This window comes from Leptinotarsa decemlineata, unplaced genomic scaffold (genome assembly GCF_025532065.1).
Source record: "Leptinotarsa decemlineata unplaced genomic scaffold, Ldec_3_MD MMD2_tig00000133_RagTag_RagTag, whole genome shotgun sequence".
NCBI classification, from domain to species: Eukaryota; Metazoa; Arthropoda; class Insecta; order Coleoptera; family Chrysomelidae; genus Leptinotarsa; species Leptinotarsa decemlineata.
The window spans coordinates 5,221,123-5,248,588 of record NW_027412542.1 but is presented as its reverse complement, the minus strand read 5'-3'; the positions used below and the strand labels follow the sequence as shown (position 1 = coordinate 5,248,588).

At 34.3% G+C, this 27,466-nt stretch overlaps 1 protein-coding gene and 1 long non-coding RNA gene across 6 annotated transcripts in view; both read right to left on the bottom strand.

The window, feature by feature from the left end:
• Lola (longitudinals lacking) overlaps positions 1-27,466 on the bottom strand; it is a 499,448-nt gene that overhangs the window by 452,025 nt on the left and 19,957 nt on the right. The window lies entirely within an intron of this gene.
• Positions 1,403-4,487, bottom strand: LOC111508707 (uncharacterized). Its single transcript, XR_002722552.2, has 2 exons — positions 1,587-4,487; positions 1,403-1,531 (listed from the first exon to the last, which is right to left on the bottom strand). It is a non-coding gene; the product is annotated as an uncharacterized lncRNA (long non-coding RNA).

Below are 27,466 nucleotides of genomic sequence, written 5' to 3'. Positions count from 1 at the left end.
CTAAAACTACGCATTATCCATACTTTTGATTATCTGAAAAATATGAAAATTATAATGGAGAACTTTATACAAGTGTAGAAAGGGCAAACATTTTAGTTTACCCCGATAAGTTACTGCGTAAAATGAAAGTATTTTTCATAAAGAAAAATGTTCTATTTATCAGTAACTTGTCGTATTTAACAATTCTTTGACAGATGTCAAAGGAGTTGAGAAATAAATAATCAGCAAATCAAATCATTTTCGTTTATCATATTTTATAAGGTCACACAGCTAGGCAGTAGTAATTTCTAATACCATCAAGAAAGTTAGAACTAGAAGTAAGTTTGTAAAACCTTACTTCACCCAAACCGTATCCGTTCAGAATTTTTCTATTAGTTTCTTTAACACGTTGATAGCAGTGTGAATTGACATATGGCCCACCCAACTATAGAGTTTGGCATCAGGCCCTGTGATCTCAGGTGTAGCTCTCACCACTCAATATGGATTTAGGCAGCATATATTGCCATTTAATACAGAACTTATACCTGACCTGATTTTTTAAGGAATGAAACACCGTAGAATTTATTCATCGAATGTTTTTATTCATAATCAAATTAATTTCATATACACATATAATCTCATTTATGACACTTATGTATTACAAAGAAACACTGTAAACAGAAGAATTTATTACAAGTTATGCATCTGAATCTCGTTTTTTGTGTATTTTTCTGCGCGTTTGCCCTACCTCCAACATTCTTTATACTTACATAACAACTAACACATCGACGGCGATCTCTAGATGATTGAACTTCATCTAATACATGGTGATCATTTTCATTTTCGACTTTCATTAGTTCCGGCGCGGCCATTTTCCAGGACATAGGTTCGACTTTTGCTGCAAAAGGCAGATGATTCATTCGTTTCATTCAGCGCCTAAATCAGAAATGACTGAAGATAACAACAGTCGTTTCTGATTTTTCTGTAACTATTTATACACCATTTATAAACCTTTAGAATTTAGAGAGCTTGTATTAAACTACGCCCTCACGGCGGACCCCAACTTTTTTTTCATTTGTGAAGATAGACCCATAGAGAACTTGTTCAGAATCAAACATTTTTTTTTAATTGTGCACACAGCATAGTCTCTTCGTTTGGAAAGTCGCATATATCGTATAGTCAATAATGCTTCGTAAACCTATTGAAAATTAACCATATCGAAAATTCGAATAGGTGTTTTCCGGCACTTTTCCGAATAATGTTTTGAGAAATTTCAGTAAACATACACGAACATATTCAATACATTTTCAAGTCCCACCTCGTAAAATATGAGAGTTGCTATCTGATCCACATGGCATCAAAGGGGGCGTAAGCCTAACGGCGGGTCTCAAGTTCAGTTTTTTTTTTGTGATAAATAAATAACTTTCAATTCTTGTAACTATTTAATGCGTAATTAGACAATTACAGCGTAATCATGTAAAAAAATGCATGGGCCTAACGGCCAAAAAAATACTTGTCTTTGGCCGGTTAACCGCTCAAAGGGACATTTCATCTACAAACAAAATAAACCTTCAAAACGCTTCATCGAATACGAAATACGTTTTTACCTATACGAAACTTTCTATAGATAGATGTCTACTTTCATTTCTCTATCCTCGTTCTGATTCTCTTTTTTATAATGCTTAGGTGAGTTCGCCATAGAACATGTAGGCCAGTACGAAAGTATGTTAGTGAGTGATTTGTAGCGTTTGCTGTGGGTAAAATTGGCATCACCGTTCCACACAATTATTATCAAACAGTAGCGACGCCAGGTTATCAGTTCAACAATTCATCTGATAAGAGAAGCATTGCTCAGATGAAAACAATGTTCCAATTATAAATTACACAATACCATATTCAACGTCACAGCAATTTACGAATGACGTACAAGAAAGCAAGTATCCTCACGGCATCCTAATCTAAGTGTAAAACTGAACTGAAACGCCGCATTATTCCGAGAAACCGCTACATAGCCCAGTCAATGAGAGATCATGAACTATGCGAAAGTTATGGAATCCAGGGCATTTTTCCTTCTTAAGAAATAGTAGGTAAACATATGTATTTAAACTTCCCAACCCTGAGAGGTGGACGGGGAGGAGGTGAATTTTGGAAAATGATGTTCTGAATGAAAATCAAAACGAAAGTTTGTTTCCTGAAGAACGGTTGAATATTACTGGAGTTTTTTCCCAACACCAAATCGCTATTTTTAACACCCCGACACGTGTTTCGATCACCAAGTGATCATCTTCAAAAGGCAGATTAAACTTTTTAATCTACACCAAAGGTTCCAAACAGTGCATCATATGAAGAACAGTTGTTGAAATATTTCTCGAATTTCCAAGGTATACGTTATTGAAAATCAATAAAAGAAATAAATAATCTTACATCTTACATTGGTAGAACCTGTAGACCTCTTTTCACTCGTATTAATGAACATATAAAAAAACCTGATAAATCTGCTTTTGGCCACCACATAAAATTTCACAATCACAACTTTAGTCCCAATAGAAATTCCAAAATATTACATAAAATAGATAATAAAAATTTCCTTAGGCTTGACTTGTTTGAAGAGTTGGAGATTTCTAAAGAACTTTCTAACAATGATCATTGTTTGAATACTCAAGTAAACTTAAACAGAGATTTCCTTCCCCTTCATAAGAGGTTTATGAATTATTAATTAATCACAGTTTATTAATATAATTTATTCAATATTTTTCCCCTACATATTCAATCAAACCCATAATGGACCACTCCTCAAGTTGGTACCATTATTTTAACATGACACTTGACACATTCTGTCTCAAGTTGTCCTTCTTGACTGAACCACATGGCCTGAATCCAAAAATGTATTTTCTTGGCTATAAGCCGATTTTGTTTTATATAATTTAAATATTACAATGTACAATTCACTTATCTTGATACTTCCTGTTGCCTGACAAGTAAGTAATCTCAAACAATTTTTCCAAATTTCTTAACCTTAAAAATTTTACAACTTCAATTTCACTAAATTCCCTTTTCAACTAGATCACTTACTTTCAGGTGAGCACTGATGATGACGAAAGTCGAAAGCGCTTTGCAAGAATTTTAATATATTATACACTTTAATACAAAACCTCTTCGATTCATTAAATTATGTTTACCTTCCTTTTCTTCTAGTTTCCAACTGGATCAAAATTTCAACACTAATTTAACAATTATAACTTTTTAAATGTTTTCCGGATGATGTAAAGTCGCTCTTCTTTCTCATTGCTTCGTTTCTCTTAATAGCAAGTGTTCTTCAATAATTTGTGGCAAAGTTTATAAAAGAACTTATTAGTAGCTTGAATCTGTTAGATTTAGGGTTCACTTTTCACACTTCTTTGAAAGGTCTGCTTAGCCATTCTGATTTTTTGCCAGTAGGATAGTCCATAATTTCGTTTACAGTAAACTGGTAGTCACTGTTTCCTTCCTGAATATCTCTAAACTGTTCCATTGACTCAAACGAGTCTACGTGAATGTTGAGAATTTCTGGTATATCCAGCTCGATATGCATACATATTATTTGGATGTCAGATTTATGGCTTCATTTCGTGTAATTTTCAACTGAAAATATCTTCCTACTTTCCTCCTGGGGTGTTTTTTCCTCACCCCCAACAAATTCGATACAAAATATTTGTTTTGAAATCGAATTTTAGTTCATTGGACCTCGAATGGTTAAAAGAATGTGAAAACTGCCTGTCTCTTAAAATGAGCCTTGACAGATTGCGGTCTGTAGTCATTTTTGGAATTTTCAGTATGAATGAGAAAGATAGCTGAACTATGTGAATACAAGACTATTGCCATCACTCTGTTCTATACTTACTTTGACAAATGATAATATTATTTTATTTTTGTTAGTGTGGAAACCTCAATTCTTGGTCCATGGATTCTGCAATATACACAAAATACCTCGCAAAATTCCGATCAACTATGTGATATTTGAGAAAATTGATGCATATAATAATTCTCTAACTAAATTTCAAATAAAATATTTCTCTTTGATGTTTTTATTATCGGTTTACGCTAATACTTTCATTATTTTGAACACTTTTTATAAAAGTTATTCTAAGTAATACATTTTGTTACAGTGGAGAATAAAGTAGCAAAAGTTGAATTTCTGAGAAACAAGAAGCAAATATAAGTGAGGGTTTTTTTTTTCGAAAATTATCGATATTCAATAACATACATCTCAGGAACTTGACACATATGTATAGAAACAATTCTGTGGGATATTAAATTGACTTTCTTCTTTATCGGTACTTATTGTTCTAAAGTCAACCGTTTGCAAGAAATAACCAACAATGGGATCTTCACCCTCCCCTCCCACCTTATGTCCACCCCAAGAACGGAAATGAAGTCAAAGTTTAAAACTCTCGCATATTCCTTGCAGTATACAACATTATTATTGACTGGACTAACAACGGAACTATAAAATCCATACAAAATACTCCACTCACATTCGTGTCAATAGCCTCCGGCTATTCCAAGGCGGCCGAAATCCAGTAGGCGGGGGAAATCCTCACACATTGGCAACACTGCGGCGGAACACTGTAGAGCTCTAATATGTTCAGGGTACGCATTAAACCGAAAGAATCTCGTCGTGGCTGCCATGACGAAATAAATGCCATGTGGGGTCTCGTTTCCACAGCGAACTCCGAGGTACCGACCTAGTTGAGTGTACGACCGGCGCGCAGCTCTAGTGATGAAAACTGAGGGTTCCTTCGAACTCATAGCTCGGATCCCTGAATAAATCAACGGGACAAGGGACGAACTCGCCGACGGAAATTCTACCGAACCACGATGAAAATTGCACGTGATGGCGGCGGCACTGCAAACGGCGTACTCGTCTGAACTTTTACAGACAGCGTTGGGAAGACGTGGTTCTAGTAAATTTTCTCGCGGACCAGGCGAGGCAAGCCGGATAACTGTTGTTTGGCTCAGACGATACAAACGGAAATTCGAATGGTTCTGAGATCGGATCTCGGGCGGTGCATGTTTTTTACGTTCTCTTCGGTTTTTACTTGTATACCGGGTGATTACGGTACGCGGAGCAGTCGTACCCGAAGCGGGTTTGACTTAGATGGAAGTTTGGAAATTTCGTGAAGTGCCGGGTTGCCATTTTCCTTTGAAGTTATCATTGATTCGACACCCTTTATGGATTTTTAAGTGGTTTTTTTGAAATCGTTTATCAATTACGAAGTAATTTTGTGGAGAATAGTTCATAAATTTTCACGAACGGTATACATTCTGTCATAACTTGGGTATTAACAAGTTTCCAGATTTGAAAAATATTTGGTAACATTTTGAAAATATTCAGAATTTCATGATCTATAATAAATCTAAAAAATCGGTTTCTGTGGATGTTTTGAGAATTTTGAAAATACTTTTCAACTTACTACCAATCAAAATTCCTTTATCGATCTGATTTCTACAAAAAAATCAAGATAAAATTTTGATTTTCTATACCTAAGTCAATTCAAGTGATTATCAGAAACTGCATTTGTTTTAAAAGCAGTGCTACCTCCTAGGTAGTTAGTTACCTAAATGAAGGAATGAATCAACCTTAACAAATCATTTTCTGGACCATTCTCAAATTTTTTTTCACACAATGGATTTAACCATAAACATCCATCTTTTCTAATATAAGTATTGCCACCATATTAAGATTCTACGAAACATTTTTTAATAATAATAATGATAAAAAATCGAATTTAACAAAATGGGTGGATTAATAAAATAGTATAAATGTGGTTCGTCATAATGACTTTTTCTAAGTTCACAAAAATTGAATTTTAAATTCTACAAAATATATATGACACCTAGAATTTTCTGTAATTGCAGCTGATGATTCTGAGATATTCCACATTGTATTGTTTTTAAAAATAGTGCTTTTAGAAAACCACAAAGTATTTGATAGAATGAGAATGCATAAAAAATCATAAATTATTTTCTGGGATTTTATTTACCCTTCTTCTATGCAACTCCACTGAGTGCTTTTTAAGGGTATTCAAAAATAATGCTTCAATTGCTTTCATATTTTAATAAACCATTTTTGAATTTTTGAGAAAGAAAAGTTTTGGATTTCTACTCCTCTTTCTCCAAAAATGTATGAAGATTAGAGAAGTAGAAAAACCTTTCTTCAACAAATATTAATCTCACTTACAAAAATACCCCTTTCAATTTTAATCATTTTTGAATGAATCAGTTCATTTTCCACATCACCTAATCTGGAGAATTTGTAAAACTCATTCCTGTGAATAAAAGTTCAAAAGTAATTAACATTTCTTATAACTTAATACGAATTTTTACTATCTAAAGAAAAATACAGACTGAATTCACTAAAAAATGGACTCATAGCGAGTTCATAAGGAATGGCACGATTCTAATCAGATCTCGACATGTTTTATTTTTATAAAAATAAAACACTACAGGAAAATCCTTAAGGCGTTCTAAGAGCTGTGTCTGTGCTAGTGATACACATTGGATTTGAATCGCTGGAGAATCAATCCATTTGGAAAAACGTTCTCAGGAAGTTTATTCCACGTAAACGTAGTTCTCCAAGTGAAAGAGTTCTTAAACAGTGAAGTTCGAGGTGTACTGAGTTGAACCTCAAAACGATGAGCAGCCATAGTCCGTCGCCTATTTCTGATATGTACCGCTCTTTGAGGAATCAAATGTGCCAAGTCACTTGAACACTTCCCGTGAAAGTATCTATAGAAGAGAGACAAATCTCCAACCTTTCTTCGATGTTCCAAACTGTCAAGGTTGCAAGTGATGTTCGCGTCTGCCATCAGGCGGATGGCTCTTTTCTGGATGGAATCCAGCATCTTCAGGGAATGCTTAGGGGCGGAGCTCCATACATGGGAACAATACTCCATAGGTCTGATCTGAGCTTTATAAATCATCAGAAGTTACTGAGGTGTGTACAGTATTCTGGTTCGGAACAGTGTCCCAAGCTTTTGAGAAGCAGCCTTTGCAATTCCAGCGACACGATTGTGCCAAGACATATTGGTGTCCATTTTAACCCCAATAAACTTATCGAAGCAGAAAGTGAAATTGTCTGACCTGACATTATTATATCAGGTTCGGAGACATTTATCTTTCTGGAGAAAACCGATGCCTGGGTTTTTGTGGCATTGAATTGAACCTGGTTACTTTCACCCCAATTCGAAATCACTTCTAGATCCTCATTAAGACATGCAACCTCCTGCTGCTCTGGTGAAGATGTGCATGTCCTGGAATCCAAATGGAATGACGAAACAAGTGAACTGTCGTCAGCAAAGCAATCTTTTGGATTCGTGATATTTTCCAATAAGTCGTTGATATACAATAGAAAAAGGGTTGGAGACAATGTAGATCCCTGGGGAACACCAACGTTGATGGTAAAATTATTCGAGAGATATCCGTCGACGGCCACTTGCAGCGAACATTCTTTATGGAAGCTGAAGATACACAAAAATGACGCCGAATCGTACTTGAAGAAAGTTTTATTTCCACAGCAGTTCTGAAACATAGTGGAGTGTTGGTGTAGTGGCTGTGTACTTTTTTTTTGAAATCATTCTTCAACTCATTTTCTATTCAAAAATACCTTAGAAAATCAAACAATTGAAAAAACTGTTTATTTGGTGAATGTGTTGAAATAATTGATTAAATCTAGCTAGTCAGGTGAAATAACAGAAAATTCAGGAAAAAACATATTTAGGTGTGAAATTTTGTAGATTTTAGAGTACAACTTGTGACCAAAGTTATAAACATTCTGTAATAACCTATTCAATATTTCAGTACACAAACGGGTTTTTAGATTTGAAAATAATTTTATCCAAGCAGGGTGTTCCAAGAAAACGTATCAACCTTCCAATTTTGAAATCTAAAAAAATCGGTGGCTCCTCAGTTCTCTGTGCCTAAATGCAGCTGTTCATTATGATATTGTAATCTTTTTGAAAGCAGTGTTTAAGGAAAACTACGTAGTACTAACTGGAATGAGAATGATTCAACCATAATGAATAATTTTCTATGATTTTCTTCGGATGCTTTCTCTCAAATATGTCTGTTTTTTTACAGGGAGTTCAAAAATTACAAGTCAGTTCTTTTCATCTTGAAATTTTTACAATAAAGATTCTTCAAATGTTTGTTCAGTTCATTTTATAACAAATATATCACCAAATCATCTAATCTGGAGAAATTCAGAAACATAAAGAGGCGTTCAAAACTGTTGAATTGCCAGGAATAATGAAACAGATTTTTCCAGTTAGTGTATTTAGTTCGTTTGTTCATTTCGGTATTGTTATTATTGTTTTTTACCTAAAATATAAATTAATTAATTTCTGCGACACAAATAGAATAACGGTCATCACATACAGGATGGTACAAAATTTCCTGAAAATGAAAAACTACTTTGACATCGAAATTTTGTAGAAAATATAGCCTAAACAAGTGTGATTTAAATTTTCATAACTTTTTAATGAAATTTCAATTTTTGAAAGACCTTGTTATATTTATACTCAAAAATTTTGGGGGTGGTTGATAACTTTTCAACAGCGTTATAAACATTATCCAATAACTTACTTAACTATTCAAGTTAATAACATTTGGAGATTTAAATATGATTTACTCCAACTGACTACCAGAGAAATATCAAGAAGAAATTTTGATTCCACGACTAAAAAATAATAACTTTCGGGAGAGGAAATTTAAACTGTTTTTTTTATACGAAAAACAGAGTAACGTGACAGTGTCTGGCGAAAACAAGTTTCCGATATAAAATCATCTTCTGGAATTTTGTTCGGAAGCCTGCTGAGACGCAATTGAACCAATAGTGATATTTTAAAACCTTTTTCTAGGCAACTCCAATGGATGGTTTCTACAGAAATAATGTATTAATTATTTTCATCTTTAAACATAAAAGTTTCAGCATATTCTGATTCTGCGATGCACATCTTCACCGGCAGCAGGAGGTTGTATAGTTTAATGAGGATCTAGAAGTGACTTCGAATTGGGGTGAAATTAACCAGGTTCAATTCAATGCCACACATTTCTCCGAACCGGATAAACTGTACACACCTCAGCAACTTTTGATGTTTTATAAAGCTCAGATTAGACCTCTTGCACTAAAACGATCAAATTTGAAACGGAGTGGAGTGATACTATGAGGATCTTCACTCTGAGTCATATTTTCATTTGCCTCATACAGAGTCTTCAAAAAAGCAGATACTTTGATCTCATGAAAAAATGAGTGGAACTCATTTTTTCATGAGATCATTCCAGGGTGTTCCATTTTTTCAAATGGAACACCCTGTATATTTCAACATTTTTGAGCTCTGCATCCAATTTCAGATTAACTTTGTTCAGATAATACTATTTCTATTTTGAACCGTTTTCGAGATAAACTGTTTCAAACGGAAATTGACATGGTTTCCTTGTTCATCACTCATTTTTGTAAAACAGATTTCGTTTGATGTTTCTCAATTAGTCACAGATAATACAATGAAAAGATAATTATCAAAATGCTCCTCAACCATCGAATGAAACTTCTCTTCAAACAATAGTTTTATTAACGCTGAAACACGAACTGAAAATAATAAACCCATGAATTAATGAGTTAATTTAATCGTCAGTGTATTTCAGAATATGTTCAAACACATCTCCACCTCTACTTAAACAAACATGTAATCTCTTCAAAAGATTGTCATGTGTAGCGCTTCTGATCAAGTCTGGAGTCAAACTATTGAAAGCAGTTGTAACTCTCGAGTTCATATCTTCCATTGTTGTTATTGGAGTAGAGTAAACTATATTTTTAATGAAACCCCCACACGAAATAATCTAATGGATTGCCATCTGGTGTTCTAGGAGGCCAACAAAAAGGTCCATTATTACCAATCCATCTGTCTTCGAATATTTCGGTTAAAGCTTCGCTGACTGAATGAAAATTATGGGGTGGAGCACCATCCATTTGGTACCATACACGTTCTCTTCCTGGTCTATTATTTAAAATCATTTGAATTCCATTCCTCAGTAAATCTTCATATTTTGATGCATTCAAAGTATCATCATAAAACTCGATATAAAAAATTGACTCATTCTTTATAGCACAAAATACATTGAATTGCCATCTTTCTTGAAAACCCCTTTGGCGGACAACATGGGTATTTTCTGGCGCCCAATAATGACTGTTGTGTCTATTGAAAACTCCATTTTTTGTGAACTTGGCCTCATCTATCCATATGATATTGTCAAGGAAATGTTCATCCTCTTGAGTCTTGACAAGTAACCATTCAAAGGTAAATCAGTCTCTTTCAAATGTTGGACACAGTAGAACTTATAGGCATGCCATTTATGCTTATTAAGAATTCGACAAATTGTCACGTAGGGTATACCTATCTCCCTTTCAGCCTCGTGCAGAGAAGCATTTGGAAATGCATGAAAGTATCCCAAAACTGTTATACCATTGTCATCATCATCCACTTTAGTCTTCTTACGAATGATTTTTGGACGGAATGTTCCATTCAACCTACAGTTTTATAGTAGTCGATTTATCACATTCTTATTCGGCTTCGGAAGTTGTGAATATCTTTCATGAAATACTCGGCATGTTCTACTTGCAATTCTATTGCACTCACCATAAATTATTAATAAATTCAAGAAATCTTCATTACTGTAACCTAATCCTGACATTCTATTATAATTGGTAGCTATCACAATCAGTCAAAACCACCAACGAAAGTCTGACGTTAAATAATTGGTTTATTTATTTTTCCAAAGCACACTATTAAAAAATATTAATGTGTACTGTTGTATGTTAGAGACCAATACCTTAATATATACAAATTGTAACTTTTTCTAAGGTAGGTACATACCAATTTCGAATTGACTGATGTGAGACAGTTAAAAAACTGGATCAAAAAGAAATATTACTAAGTATAAAAAAAATGTTGAATATCCAAAATAAGTGATGAATTCAAAAAAACGAGCAAAAAAACCACGTCAGTTTCCGTTTAAAACAGTTTATCTCGAAAACGGTTCAAAATAGAAATAGTATTATCTGAACAAAGTTAATCTAAAATTGGATATAGAGCTCAAAAATGTTGAAATATACAGGGTGTTCCATTTGAAAAAATTGAGTTCCACTCATTATTTCATGAGATCAAAGTATCTGCATTTTTTGAAGACCCTGTATGAGGCAAATAAAAATATGACTCGGAGTGAAGATCCTCATAGTATCACTCCACTCCATTTCAAATTTGATCGTTTTAGTGCAAGAGAGTTCAAGATTATCAGCATTCATAAAAGTTCATGTTTGGTAAAAAAAATATCAAAATTAATTAATATCTTCTAAACGGTAATAGATAGGTATAGGAAAATAATATATGAATTTGTTGACAAAGTGATAATGAATGATAATATGATATTATATACGGGGTGTTCCATTTGAAAAATCAAAAAAGCCGCTACTTTATAGTAGAAGCGACAACGCCGCTTCGTCTGAAATATTTTAGGCGTGTAGGTCATATTGATTTATGCATACTGTGAATTTTCAGGTCGATCCGTTAAATAGTTTGTCAGAAATATTTGATTATTCTAGTCATTTCATATGTATATACATTTTCTTATATAATTTCTCTATTTGAATTTACTGATGTTTTTCGTTTTTTTATTTGCATTATCACAATGTTGATGTGCAAACTAATTTGTGAAAATAAATAAATTATCATTATTATTATTCCAAACCATTGACCAGTACTTCATATAATTGGTGAACATGTGAAGTTAGCCGAGATTTGGTAATATGTCAAATTAGTTTACCTCAAATGATCAAAAAATGTAAAATCCATCTATATCACATGCAGATGATGCAGGAGTTGATTGAAAGGAATTGAAAAAAAAACGAGTTTAATTATGCCGGTAAAGAATATTAATTAAGATAAGAACAGCATACTGTTCATTATTATGCAGCTGAAAACCCTTATTTTGTATTTTGTTCAATACAGGAATCATCAACATCGTTAGTCACAGTGAAAGGAAATAAAATATCAGATTTCTTCGGCCAGAATTATCGAATTTATTGTATGACGTTCCATATACAACGAGATTATGAATGTAACTACAAAAACGTTGGATTCATGTACCTGTACCTACCAGTGGTCAATTTTGTGGCCAGATTTTCTATTTTTTTTTGTGTGTGGTCATGTTGAATGGACTGTCTATCAGAATCTTCACACATTTGTAGAAAACATGAAAAAAAGTATGTGTAGAACTTACGAATATCATCAGTTCGGACTTCCATTGTCTGATATTATATAAAATGATTTGAAATTCCTGAAAGAACTAATAAAAAAGAAAAATCAAAAAAGAAAAGCCTAGAATAACAATTATATTAAGCAAAAAACCCTGAAATGAAATAACAGTGAAATAAAATAGTACATCTTATTTGAATTGAAGGGGTTATATTTTTAGCAGTGATTAATTTTTGGGGAAGACAGTTTTTGGCTTTCTACTACTCCATCTTGATACAAAAAAAGGGATGAGGGAATCTTCCAAAGAAAGGAAGGAAATAATCAATTTGAAAATGAGTAACTCTATACATGGATGTGTAGATCATACAAAGAAGTAACTTTCAGACACAAACTGAAAGAAAGTCCTCCTGAAACAGCTACTTTCATATAAACATTGAATTACACGAAAGAAAAAAATCTTTCGAAACAAATACTTCTATATGAACACTGAATTATACAGAAGAAACTTTTCTCTACTCAGTTTGTATTTCAAACATTCGTTGTGGAATAAAAATCAGATATCATTCACTTGAGTTCTACGTTGAGTGAATGGTAATAAATTGCACTTACATGGAACACTGTCACCCTCGCTGATATACACCGATGTTTCGCCTTAAGACATTTGCCCCAAGGCTCTTCAGTACCAAATTGGATAACATTATAGAAAATACATACAATTCATTCATGAATTACGATTTTTTTTATGTCACGGAATAAGCTTGATCTGCTTATGTCATCGATGACATCGTAATGACATTCATTCACCTATTTGATTTAATCCCAGCCAAGAGGAATCTTATTCGAATTGAAGGGATGGAGTAGTAGAAAGCCAAAAACTGTCTTTCCCAAAAATTAATCACTCCTAAAAATATAACCCCTTCAATTCAAATAAGATTCCTCTTGGCTGGTATTAAATCAAATAGGTGAATGAATGTCATTACGATGTCATCGATGACATACGCAGATCAAGCTTATTCCTTGACATAAAAAAAAATTCGTAATTCATGAATGAATTGTGTGTATTTTCTATAATGTTATCCAATTTGGTACTGAAGAGCGTTGGGGCAAGTGTCTTAAGGCGAAACATCGGTGTATACCAGTGAGGGTAACAGTGGTCCATGTAAGTGCAATTTATTACCATTCATTCAAAGTAGAACTCAAGTGAATGATATCTGATTTTTATTCCATAACGAATGTTTGAAATACAAACTGAGTAGAGAAAAGTTTCTTCTGTATAATTCAGTGTTCATATAGAAGTATTTGTTTCGAAAGAATTTTGTCTTTCGTGTAATTCAATGTTTATATGAAAGTAGCTGTTTCAGGAGAACTTTCTTTCAGTTTGTGTCTGAAAGTTACTTCTTTGTATGATCTACACATACATGTATAGAGTTACTCATTTTCAAATTGATTACTTCCTTCCTTTCTTTGGAAGATTCCCTCATCCCTTTTTTTTGTATCAAGATGGAGTAGTAGAAAGCCAAAAACTGTCTTTCCCAAAAATAGTACAATTGAACAAAAAATCAAAAAAGTTACTTCACGTGAAGTAACTTGACTTGGAATCCCATAATTTTTTATTTTTTAACTTTTGTTCAATTGTTCTGTTTTTACTTGTATTTTATTTCACTGTTATTTCATTTCAAGGTTTTTCTGCTGAATATACTTGTTATTTTCAGCTATACTTTTTCAATTCTTCTTTTTTATTAGTTCTTTCAGGAATTTCAAATCATTTTATATAATATCAGACAATGGAAGTCCGAACTAATGAAATTCATCATAAAATATTGTCAATCACCTTCAAACAAATGTAGAACTTACGACGCGCGGAAAATGGTTATTGATTTGTTTAATACTAATATAAATATTCTTGTGCGTCAAATTGATTTAAGCAACTACTACATACCAATTTACCATTTCATTTTGTTGGAATTGCAATGTTATTTCAGAAGAAAGTATTTCAACAATTGACTCGCTAAACAAACACGAGTTGAAGTGTGCATATAATAATCCAGTAAAATGAAAATGTGTTTTACTATTTCGATTTTCTCACTTTCAATTTAAAAAATGTATACCTCTTTATGAAATAGTAAAATGAAATCTATGAATCTACAGGAGCAATTTTCCTTTCTCATTCTGAAGAGGCAACATTTTTCTGGGATTTGGTATGTGGAATCGAACAGCTTCAAATAGTTTGAGAAAATTTTACTTAAACTAGGCGAAAAGAAATTCTTCACAGGGATGAAGAATATGGAAATTGCCTGAATGAATAGTAACAAAATTAGGTATTGAGTAATCAGTCAGTTGCAATTTGAGAAAGAAAATTTTCCCTATTTATCTATCACTCATGAAATTTGTTCATACAGTTTGAGAAAAAATAGGTAATAAAAAATAAATAATTTTTACTTCCGTAATATGTAGACAATAAAAAATTAATTGAATAACATTCCAATTATATATAAATCAAAGCATTATATATAAATAGGTCTTTGAATATTGCACCTTCCATAAATAAATATGTCTTTCAAAGGATAAAAAATGTAGTTTTTGATATGTACTTTTCGGGTTACTTGTCAAATTGTTGCTTCGTTTTGGGTTAGAGTCCAGCGTCATTTCCACTCTGAAGGTCCAGGTAAACCTAATAGTAAACTTCTCAATATCTCTCCTCCCTGATTTGTTTCATAGAGACCTGTTTTGAAAACATGTATAAATCATTAATGACGATTGAATTTACAAAACGAAATATGAATAAGTTCCTTAAATATACCTACATTAGTAGTCAGTCGATCTGAATTTTTAAAAAAGGAAAAATTAGTAATTAGTGAAAATTACAAAAAGCTCAACTTTTCCCAGAATTGCGAATTATTTATGAATACATAATGACCTGTAACTGTATAGCCTGGGAGGAAACGAGCATTTGAATCAGTCATTTCATACCATACGGAAATCATACCAATACTTGGCAAATGAACTAACTAATTTTATAGTATAAAAACATAGGCTTTCACGGCCAGAGTCACGATTTGAGAAAACACAATCTAGGTTCGTAAGCCGTGGTCGAACAGCACCAAACGTTTCGTCTATTACTGCGGCAGACATCATCAACGCACATACCACTGATGATGTCGGCCTCAATAGTAGACAAAACGTTTGATAGTTCAGGTTCCATACGACCACGGTCTACCATGCCAGATTTTGTTCTCTTCAATCTTTACTCACAAACATTCAGCTAACGGCCATTTCAATTTTTGTTAACAATGAAAATACTCCATACTTGATCGTTTTCCATGCATGAATTTTTGTATATATTATTAGAAACAACCAAGGAAGTTCCTTTCATTAATATAATAATCACTGAAATCAAAATAAGGACTATTGTTTACAAAATTGAAAATATTCGTCAGCTGAATGTTTGTGGGTTTAAAAATTGTCCATTCACTTGACAACTAAATATATTTTTTCAGTTGAGAATGATCCAAAACCTATCTCATAAATTTTAGCACAGTATGAAAATACTTGAGGCATATTTTTGCATATTCACAAGCTGCCACCCTTAACTTCACCACTGACGCTCATTATCCTGATCATTGAACATTAATTAATAAACAGCGAAATATTAACTTCATCCCTGACAAACCACAACTGCCCAACAGCTTATTTGAAAGTTGTACACGATTTACATTGTGACAAAAACAAACTTGTATCTTTTATTAATGCTGGACTACTACTCTGAAACATTTGATCGCATTTACCACTCCCTACTTCTGGTAATACTGTACCTGGGTTTTGCCTCTAGCGTCGTACCTCTGCTTGAAAATTATCTGCTAAACAGTTCTCAGTATATGTCATAATCAATATCAAATTGACTACCCTTAAAATAAATAATGGGGTCCCCCAAAGATCGATTTTAGGTCCACTTCTCTTTGTTTTATACAGGGTGTAACTGAATAAGTGTAAAACATTTAAAGAGGTGATTCCTCATCGAAAAAAAGATAGGATCTTTCATATGAAAAAACTTCATTGGAGCATCCCTTGTTAAGATACAGCCCCTTGAAGGGGGTACATAAAATTTATATAACAATTTTTTTCACAAACACTGAAAAAGTTACAATATTAAAATTAACCTGACGTTTTGTACTACCAAAAAGACACTTAGTCAGAAATTTATTTGGTTTACCCCCATGGTTGTAAGGGGTGGAAAACGCAAACCCTAATATTTATTTCCAATGTAACTTTTTGTCTAAATATTTGTTTACCATTTAAAAATTTATTTCCGATAGCCTGTTTCATTCTAAACAAAAAATGTCTTGGGTTTTTTGCCCAAAATAAACCAGTTCGCAGCAAAAAATTATTTTACGAACAACTACAGAGATCCATCGTCATAAATGCGAACTGGATGTATTGTTATTTTGTAGTTAGTATCTGCATTAAACGATTAAAGGGTAATAAACAAAACTAATTTATTAATAACAAAACACACAACATGTAGAAATCATAGTAAATGTTCAATATGTCTACCTTCAGACATTACGCATGCGTCTAGACGTCGGCGCATTGAGCCACGTATTCGCTCAAATGTTCCTGGGGCCTCTCTGATTACCCTGCACGCATCGATGATGCGGTTTCTCAAGTCCTCTACATTGCGAACAGGAGTACGATAAACCAAATGCTGTAAATGGCCTCAAATAGAGAAATCGAGAGGATTGAGAATCGGGGATCGAGCGGGCCAGTTCTGTGGTCCTCCTCGACCTATTCACTGATTTGCATATGTTTCAGTTAAATGCTGACGTGCTACTTAACTAAAATGGGCGAGAGCCCCATAATGACGCCCAAAGGAACTTCCTCCAGCAGTACTTGATACACTTCTCTTAAAAATTGAATGTATGCCTCACCATTTATTCTAGGAGGTAAAAAATGAGGCCCAATTAAATCATACCCAACAACTCTGAGCCACACGTTAAAAGAACTGTTCTAAATGGTTAGTTTCGACAAAAGCGTGAGGGTTTTCATCAGTCCATATATGGTAATTATGAAAATTAATAATTTTGTACTGAGAAAAACTACATTCGTTTGTAAATTATATCGTCTTCAGAAAGTCACAATTTCTTCTAATCATTTCCAGCATCCAATTGCAAAATTCAAGACGGTTTGGAAAATCTCGCGGTAACAGTGCCTGTACTCGTTGCAGATGGTAAGGGTATAAGAGTTGTTCCTTTAAAATTCGAAATATCGTCATATGATCAACATTTAGCTGGAAAGCAATCTTTCTAGTACTGGTAGTAGGTTGTTCTTCAATCAAATTAAATACTGCTTCTTCAAGCTGTGGTGTTCGTACTTCTCGATGGCGACCACAATCCTGCGTTCTTTTGTCGAATGAACCTTATTCTCTTAATCGTTGATGAATTCGAGCAAATATTCTATGTGAAGGATGCTGCCATTGAGGATACATTTCAGCATATCTTCTAGAAGCTTCTAACCCATTCCCCTGTGACAAACCGTAAACGTAATGCATATCAGCCATTTCTTCATTTGTGTATGCCATTTTAATAAAAAGTAAATTATCAAAGTAACAAATTAAGAACAGAACAACAATACACAATTAGTATTAATTCGATTTAGAAAATTCACAAAGTGACAGCGTCTTACCAATTCAATTGTCACTATCGCTTATAGCGACCTACTAGATAGATTAGTTTCGTATTTTCGCATTTATGACGATGTATTGCTGCGAACTGGTTCATTTTGGGCAAAAAACCCAAAAGACATTTTTTGTTTAGAATGAAACAGGCTATCGAAAATACATTTTTAAATGGTAAACAAATAATAAGACAAAAAGTTACATTGGAAATTAATTTTAGGGGTTGCGTTTTCCACCCCTTACAATCTTGAGGTAAACCAAATAAATTTCTGGGTAAGTGTCTTTTTGGTAGCACAATACGTCAGGGTAATTTCAATATTGTAACTTTTTTAGTGCTTGTGAAAAAAATTGTTATACAAATTTTATGTACCCCATTTAAGGGGCTGTATCTTAACAAGGGATGCTCCAATGAAATTTCTTTATATGAAAGATTCTATCTTTTTTTCGATGAGGAATCACCTCCTTATATGTTTTCACACTTATTTAGTTACACCCTATATACTTCCATGCGTTGTTACGCCGACGATACAGTTGTTATTAAATTCAATGAAAATTCACTCAATACTATGCTCGATCAAATTAGTGATAACCTGCACTCTGATAACTGAATCAAGCAAATACTGTCTCAATGTAAACTCATCTAAATCTTATGTCATACTCCTCGGTAGCCAACTACAAAGAATCTTTGTAGCGAATTGATTATACTTCCATCCAAATAAAGACGTCACGAAAAATTTAGGTCTTCATCTCGATAATTTTCTGCGATTCACTTGACATGTTTCTCAGATTTTTAAAAAGGGTTATATTAATCTAAAATTAGTATATTCGAATAAAAATTTTTTGAACAACGAAATTATACTCCGTGACGCACTGCTACCATCTCTTGTCTATTATGCAAATACTGTTTATCGTCCAAGACTCTTGAAATCTGACAGGCGGAGACTTCAAAAACTGCATAACTCATGCAAGTTTTTTCAATACCTGATATTGAGATATCAAATTTTCAATTATTCATTTTTCGCCTCTATTCCAGATTTTCTCCCTTTCTTTTCTTCTTTTTTTCATCAAGTTTGTTTGCAAAATATTTTGTATTAATATTATTTAGCTGTTGCTGGTTGGATGGAAGAGCAATTTATCATAATATGCAGATGTTGAATTCTGTTATTTGTCAGGTTGGGTTAGTATCTCTTGTACTGAGTAACCTTTTAGTAAAATCATTCATCACTATTATTCCTAGACATATGCAACGCAACTACTTACTGATAGCATAAACTCATTCAACATAGGATATGTTCTTTATGTTCGATATGTTTCCCAATAATATTCTAATAGTCAAGAAAACTTATGATTACTTATAGAAGTAAATTAATTGTAAGCAATAGACCAACAATATTTTGAAAATTTATAAAATAATGTATTTCCTCATGACGACCCACATGTCGAAAATTTCAGATGGGAATAATAGTGGAGTGATATTTGACAGTTCTATGTCCAACCATGTAACATTTTTGACTTTACAAAGATCTACAATAATACTATTATTTAAGTTTGTATTCAATTTCGGGCTAAAAAGTGAATCTAAATCTAAACTTGCATACATTGACTTAACAAGAACAAATGAAAAAGCAAAACTAATTACTGCTTATTGAATGTTTAGTGAGACTTTTATGCCAAGTGGCCACTTATTCATATTTCCTTTGGAGCTTTAGAGTCGCTGGGTGTTGCGATTTGTTTTTAATGTGTACGATAATAATAATTTCAAGTCGACATAAAGATAATTTTCGGCAACACTATTTTGTCGAAATAACGAACTTATTTTGTGACTTCGTGTTTGCGAGAATATAACTATACTACTATGTCAAAAAAGTACCGGAGATTGGTCATTGAAAAGCAAAAAGTAGACCCCTTCCGAAATAATACACCCTAATCCACCAATACATTTTTTGGTTCAACTTCAGTACAGTACTAGTATGTCATCTATAGACATGAAACGGGCGTTTTGAAGTGGTATTTTGAGTTTTGGAAAAAAAATCGAACGGGGCCACATCAGGTGAATACGGTGGCTGTTCGATAAGCCTTATTGAGTTTTTGGCCTGAAATTCGTTAATAATTATGGCCTTATGAAATGGTGCGTTGTCATTGTTTAATGCCCATGAGTTAACTTTCCAAATGTCTGGTATTTTTGGACGTTTTTGCTCTCTCAAAAACCGCATAACGCTCAGATGATATTCTTTATTTACTGTCTCACCTTCTGGCAAGAATTTCGAGTGCACAAGACCGCGGTAATCGAAAAAAAAACTGTCGTATGATCGACTTCGACCAGCCTTTTTTTGGTTTCGTTGGCAGGTGCCATTCCGAAGCTTTTTGACTGGTTTGCATATCAAATTTGTGAACCCATGTGTCATCACCAGTTACAATAAGTTTTATGAATAATGGGTCGGAATTGACTCGTTATAACATGTCTTCAGCGACCTTCACGCGATTGATCTTATGCGAAAAATTTAGGACTTTTGGCACTAGTCGAGTAGCAACTTGTTTCATTCCAAAAAAATCGTATTAAATGGTACGAACTGATTCATGAGACGTAGGTATTTCAGCGCCTATCTTTCAGATGTAAACGGCGCCTATCTCTTAGATGTAAATGACGATTTTGTCATTATTTCTTTTAATTTAGCAATGTTGAGTTCAGTTGAAGATATTGAAACGAGGCAAATCTCCCACCACATCTCGACCGCTTTTAAATGCACTGTACCACTTATATGCAAGGTGTGTATGATAAAGTTGATTCATCTTAAGTCCTATACAACATTTTTAGTGCTCCGGCACACGCAATACCATTTGCAATGCAATTTAAGACAAATTATTTGTCTTAAAAATTTTAAAATAGCAAAACAAGTTTGAGGTTGAATAACAAATTGAGTACCGCAAACAAACTAAATAAAGGATGGCGCTTGGACTCCGCGTGAGTATAGACCTAGTTACAAAAATTATTTCTACAATCTCTTCACGCCGGTTTTTGAATGATTCATTCCCGGTACCTTCTTGACAGAAATATATATTGGAGGGTTTACGTTTATTTACCTATTCCGTTTTATACTCATAAATACATAATCCACGAAATACCAGCAATGGAATAAGGATGTATTAAGACAAAGAACTACACATTGCCCTGCCGGAGTGAAAACAAAAAAATTTTCTAAAATACATGGCGCAGGAGTGTGCCACATCTCATAGCAGGATTTCTGGTAGGAATTCAAATACTTTACTGGGAATACGCTGAATACTGACCTAATGTTTACATTCTTTAAAAATTTTCACAAACGGAGGCAACGACAACCACGAGAATTCCTGCACGAAGTTCAAAGTGAATAAAAAATAAAGCAGGAATGTTACTGAATTGAACATTGATCCATTGCAGAGGTTTTTTTCGGAAAAAAAAGACATTTCAATTTTTACTTTAGGAAAAAAAGTAGATCGGATGAAAATTTACAGTTCAGTTTCAACATATAGGCAGCCCAGAGATGACATTCTTTGATATTTACTGTAGTTGCCAAAATTTTTATTAGCGATGTGCCGAGTACGGTTTGACTCGATTCTTGCTTTAGAACTCGCCTACTCGAATACCAATTCATTTTGATTCGAGTACGCCGGACTCGATTCCGGTACTCGAAGAATGTATGCGAGTCCAACTGATTCGAGTCTCGTATTCGATTTTGGTCAACTCGCTCGTACAACGTTGCCAACGGTACTATTTAAACCGTATTTACACGACCTTTTTGGTTTTGTTACGATGTACAGTCGCCAGCACGTCAGGCTATACAAACCTGTCAAATTTCTGTAATCCTTTATAGCGAAATAATAAGGTTGGTTTCCGTTTGGGAAAATTTGACAGTTTGATGGGCTGCCCACCGTAATCGTACGCAAAATATAAGATATTTTCAAATATTAGAATAAAATGAGAAAAACAATATCAGATTTAATTTTTTTTGTTTAAATCCATAAAACTCCTATGCTCTATGTTTTTATTTAATGTTTATAATTATCTTTCATTAAAAATTATTGATTTATTATTGTTATGTCATTATGCTCAACCTACACGCTGTTTGAAGTTGAGAGTTTCAGTTTCCCTTTTGTTCTAAAATCGGACTCTAGTTCTGGACTAGAATTTCTGGACTTGAATTTCTAGACCAACCGGGTTCGAGTCAAAATTCGAATACCAAACATAGAATTCGAGAAGTGGTCTCGAATCAGTGAATCGAGTCATGATTCGAATACCGTATAAACTGACTCGAATCGACTCCATCCATCAAAACAGCGACTCGGCACATCACTAATTTTTATTTATACGCAAACAAATGGGAAGTCTCATATCAGTGAAAAAAAGTTCTGATTGTTCAAAATTTAGGAAAATATTAAAGTGTAATATATATGGATACTCATTGGGTTGAATGGACAGTTGAAGTCATCTACCACAGCGTTTCAAAGAATTACTTTATTAATTTATCAAGATAGCTAGGTTCCGGCTACAAGATGGTATTTCATTAGTTCGGACTTCCATTGTCTACTATGATATATGTAAAATGATTTGAAATCCCTGAAAAAAGACTCTAGTAGACCGTGCTTCCAGGCTCTGTAATACGAAGGAAGGTCTCGAGAAGCAACTAGGCATCATCAAAAATGACCTTCAACGGAATGGTTACTCCAATGTGATGGTGGAATAGACTTTGGCTAGAGGACAGAAGAGCCTCACAATAAAGAAAAGCAGTCACAACCAGTACTTGTACTTCCCTACATCAGATGATTGTCGGAAAGGATAAGAGTTGGGTCAAAGTATAACATCAGAACCTGCTTCAGATCTGGGAATACTATCCATACCAAACTCAAGAGCAGCCCTGCGAAGAAACACACACAGCGAGGATAAACCAGCAAATCAGGAATAGCAGAGCATGTTTGGACTCATCAACATAACATCAAGTGATCTCAAGCTGAAATCATCCATAAAGAGAAACACTGGTTTAGGAGAAAATTCAGAGAAGCCGCATATATGTATGTTGTTCAACAACGAATCTAGCTAAGCTAGCGTAGAGATACGCAACATTTGGAAACCTATAATCCAGCGGAAAACGACCAACTTCCTCCAAACGGTCAGCTCCCGCTGAAGCGGAGAGAGGGAAGAGGGGATAGGTGAAAGAACTCGAATGACCTATAAATAGTCAGCTCTCAGAGGAAAAGTCCAGTCATCACCCGAAGACGATTGTGGATACTAACAATCGAAACGTGTGAAGCAACTTGGCTTGAAATCTTTTAATTTCCATTTCTTGTTAATTGTTCAGTTTTCAATTATTGCTTAATATTTTATTTCATTGTAATTTCAGTTTTTTTCTTAATATAATTGTTATTTTTTCGTTAATCGTTTTAATGTTATTGATTCAAATCATTTTATATCAAATTAGGCAATAGAAGTCCGAACTAATGAAATGCATCATGAAACATTTAAACAAACAGGATAGTATTATTATAAAAGTTAGTTTGTAGTAAAAATTGATTAACTTTTTTATTTTTTCAACTTTAGACAAGATCTTCATAAGGGCGCCGCAGAGGCTAAAAATGAATAATAACCATTTTGAATTCGTGTTTTTTATTCGAAGACAAAACACAAGCATTACAACACAAGCACTACAGGAAAATCCTTGAGGCGCTCTAAGAGCGGTGCCTGTGCGAAAGTAGCGATTCACATTGGATTTGAATCGCTGGAGATTATATCCATTTGGAAAAACGTTCTCAGGAAGTTTATTACACATAATCGCAGTTCTCCAAATGAAAGAGTTCTTGAACAGTGAAGTTCGAGGTGTACAGACTTGGGCAGCCACAGTTCGTCGCGTATTTCCGAGATGTACCGCCCATGGTTGAATGAAAAGTGCCAAGTCACTTGAACACCTCCCGTGAAAGTATCTATACAAGAGACACAAATCTCCAATTTTCCATCGCTGTTCCAGACTGTCAATCAGCAGCTTCAGGGTATGCTTTGGGGCGGAGTTCCATACATGAGGATAATACTCCAAAGGTCTGATTTCAGCTTTAGAAAGCATCAAAAGTTGCTAAGGCGCTTACAGTTTTCTGGTTCGGAACAGTGTTCCAAGCTTTTGAGAAGCAGCCTTTGGAATTCCAGCGACAAGAGTGTGCCAAGTGTAGCAAAATGATACAACATTCACTTTGTAACACTAATATAGGTGTCCAAAAATAGTGAGATTAATATTACAACCGACGAAATTAACAAGTCGCAACTAACTCTAATACACAACAATTCGCAAGAATTTATTTCGAAACAGGGCCAGTTCATATCATACCACATTTGAAAACGCATTCCTCTCACTACCATGAGCGATTGAAATAAGAGACTAAAAACAAAGTATTCGTGATCTGACACCAGGGGTGCTAGGCTGAACCTCGTATGCATTACAAAGCTTGACATTTCAACGCAGCAGATGGGAGTCTTGTTCATCATTGATATACGTAGTTTTAGTTTTCCGTAGTCTTGGACTCTAGTTTCAACTAATGGCCTCACAGTAAAAGCTACTTGGCTTCACAACTGACTGCCTAGGGCCTTTAGGGGCACTTGAGTCCAGAAATAGATTAATGGTTCAGCCTTGTACCAATGATGAAACCTAAGGCTGATCGGTCAAGCGCTCTCTGATATTGGATCACAAAATGTTTTGTTTTTGGGCCCTGCTTTTCAGTTGTTACCAAACAGTGAAAGCTGTAGAGAAAAGCAGGATGAATCTCGTTCGGTAATCAATGTGGAAGCTTGGCTTTGTAACTGATCGCCTTGAGAAGCCTCGTTTGATATTCGTGGATTGTCGATCTCATAGATTGTGTCATCGCCTTGCGCAGGCTGGTCCTTTGAGGAGTGTTAAGTCCAGCAATGCATTAGTGGTTTAAACTAGAACCACTGACGAGACTTATGGAGGGCCAATACAGTGATGTCTTGTATTGGATAACGAAGACTTTGTTAAGGGGATCTAGTAGTTTACAGTCCGATTTCGTCTTCTGAGGAAACCAGTAGACGAATCTTGTTTGTCGCGGTAGATGTCGAAACTTTGATTCGCATCAGACCGCCTTTAAGAACTTCGTTCATTACTTATTTGCGTGGCTTGAATTTTCTGTCGATCCCATAGATGGCGTCGTCGTAATGGTAGTTGCAAACATGGACAAGACATACATTTTATGTATACTGACAAATCTGAATGAAGATGTATCAAGAGATAATTTTTTTCTTGAACTGCAAGAGGTAACTATGAATCATCAAGTGCTATGAGATGGAATTGACCGATACTTGATGAAAATCCATAAGGTATTCCAAGTAACAATATGAACACGCCTGGAAAAGCAATTGTATAGTGAAACTCGTATTATAGTTTCGTAAATTAGGTGAGTGTGAAAACATTTTTTATAGAAAAAAGTGATCATTGAAGAGTACTGCTGATAGTGTAATATCAACGACGCAATTTATCAATCCGTTTATAAATGTCTACAAGAAACCCAGGAAAGTCCCTAAAATGCTCTGAGCGTGAAACCTGTGCTGAAATGACGAGTTAGGTTGTATTTATAATGATCTCGAAAAGTTAAACTTCGAAGAGATGCTACGGTTTTACGCGTACTTCTGACGTCAGAACACGTTTCAACCTTAGATGATGTTCCAAACCATTACGGTGAATAGTCATGTATTTCAATTCGGAATCCATAAAATTCGGCGCATTCAGCTGAATTGTCGACCTCGACATTTTCATGTCAATTTCCACCTTATTCACCTTGAGAAAACCCAGTTGCCATAAAGGCTCCTTTGGGGTCGTCTGAGAATAAACTAATTTTAGTTGAGACAATATACTGGAATTGCACATGCTGCTTCTCAAAAGCTTGGAACACTACTCCGAATTAGATCTTTATTGAAAAATAATCCGTTTTCGAGATACAAATTGTTGAAATTTTTAAAAACATGGTTGGTTGTCATAAGTTTTTTGCAATTTTAGTTATTTTCATCAACATTTTATAGGAAAAAGTTGTTTATTTTGACGAGATCCAAAAGTACCAAAAGTTTACTGTCAAAAAAGTTAAGGACAATTAGAAATAAATGGACAGCGTACGCAGCGCCCTCTAGACGTTACATGAAAATTAATAATGAATTATGATTCCCCACGTCAGAAAAATCCCGGGTACCAAATTTCGTGCAAATAAAGTAGTTTTTGTGAACATTTTTTTAAACGAACAAAAAATTCAATTTCAACACCCTGTATCTCCGAAACCAAGCATTTCCGGTAACAAATTTATATAGACTTATTTTTTTAAATTGTCTCAGGAATACGTTACTTGAATATTTCAACGTACTTATGCTACACGATGTATCCAAGAAAGGAAAAATTCTGATCTATTTTTTATTCAATATTCCTATTCAATACTTGAAACCACCCGTATTTACTCGTATATTTTCACCGGTCAATTGATATTTTAATTTTGGTCCTACAATTTTTCCTATCCTGTCAGGTAAGTAAGATGAAGGATGGGTGCCTGCCTGGGTGCGCATTTGTTTCTTGGACTTCTTTGGCCCAGATGCTCTAATATCTGGTTTTTGTATCCGACCGTGAAAGTTTAAAACATCAGTTCGCATATTCTTCTGGTTTATCATCTTCAAAACAAAGAAGGAACGAACTGCCTTCAGCCAATCCAAGTCTCTTCATAAAATGATTCAGGCAACACCGACCTGCAAGTCTTGTCATGCAACGTATGTCAGCAGTAGTGTTATCTAACAATTGTTTGGTAACATACTTCGAAAAACGTATTAATGCTTCGAAATGGACTCATTCTGGTAGATTTTGCTAAGGTTTAGGTAATTCAGTGTTTGTTTAGCAAACACAAAGCGATGTCTATGACAGGTTAGACAAAACAGATTCCTTTTTTGCCAAGAATCCAAATTAGAGACAATTTCAACTTTCTATGGAGAAGTGCATAACAATCAAAGGTGGAACTTGAACCTTTAATAATCGAAAACAAGAACTGGTCCCAAATACCAAAGCACTTCAAAAGTGATTGAAACGTCAATGATTTCGAAATCAAATATATCCTGAGTATCCTTTGAAACGACTTTTTACCTCGCTCAGCCTGACCGATACATTTTCCTTCATTCACACTCATTACAGCTATTTCATATATCGATCAGGCTAAGCGAGTTATAAGAACTCGTTTCAAAGAACATTCATCCAATATACGTAAGCGTTTTTGATTACTTCAACAAGCTCAAAATTTATCAGTAGCAAAAGTTTGAGGAGCCCCGATTATTTCAGAGACCTTGCTATTCTGAGAATACATTTTTCAAGACTTTGAAAAGGAAATATGTCTTAGTACTGATTAGTTTTTAAGAAAACAAGTGTTTTCTTTCAACCCAAAACTTTGAAAAGTACATCATTAAGTAAGGATGAGAGTGTTCCATCTGAGTATGGCAATATTTTTCTTGCATTACGCTGCGTATCATTCCTTT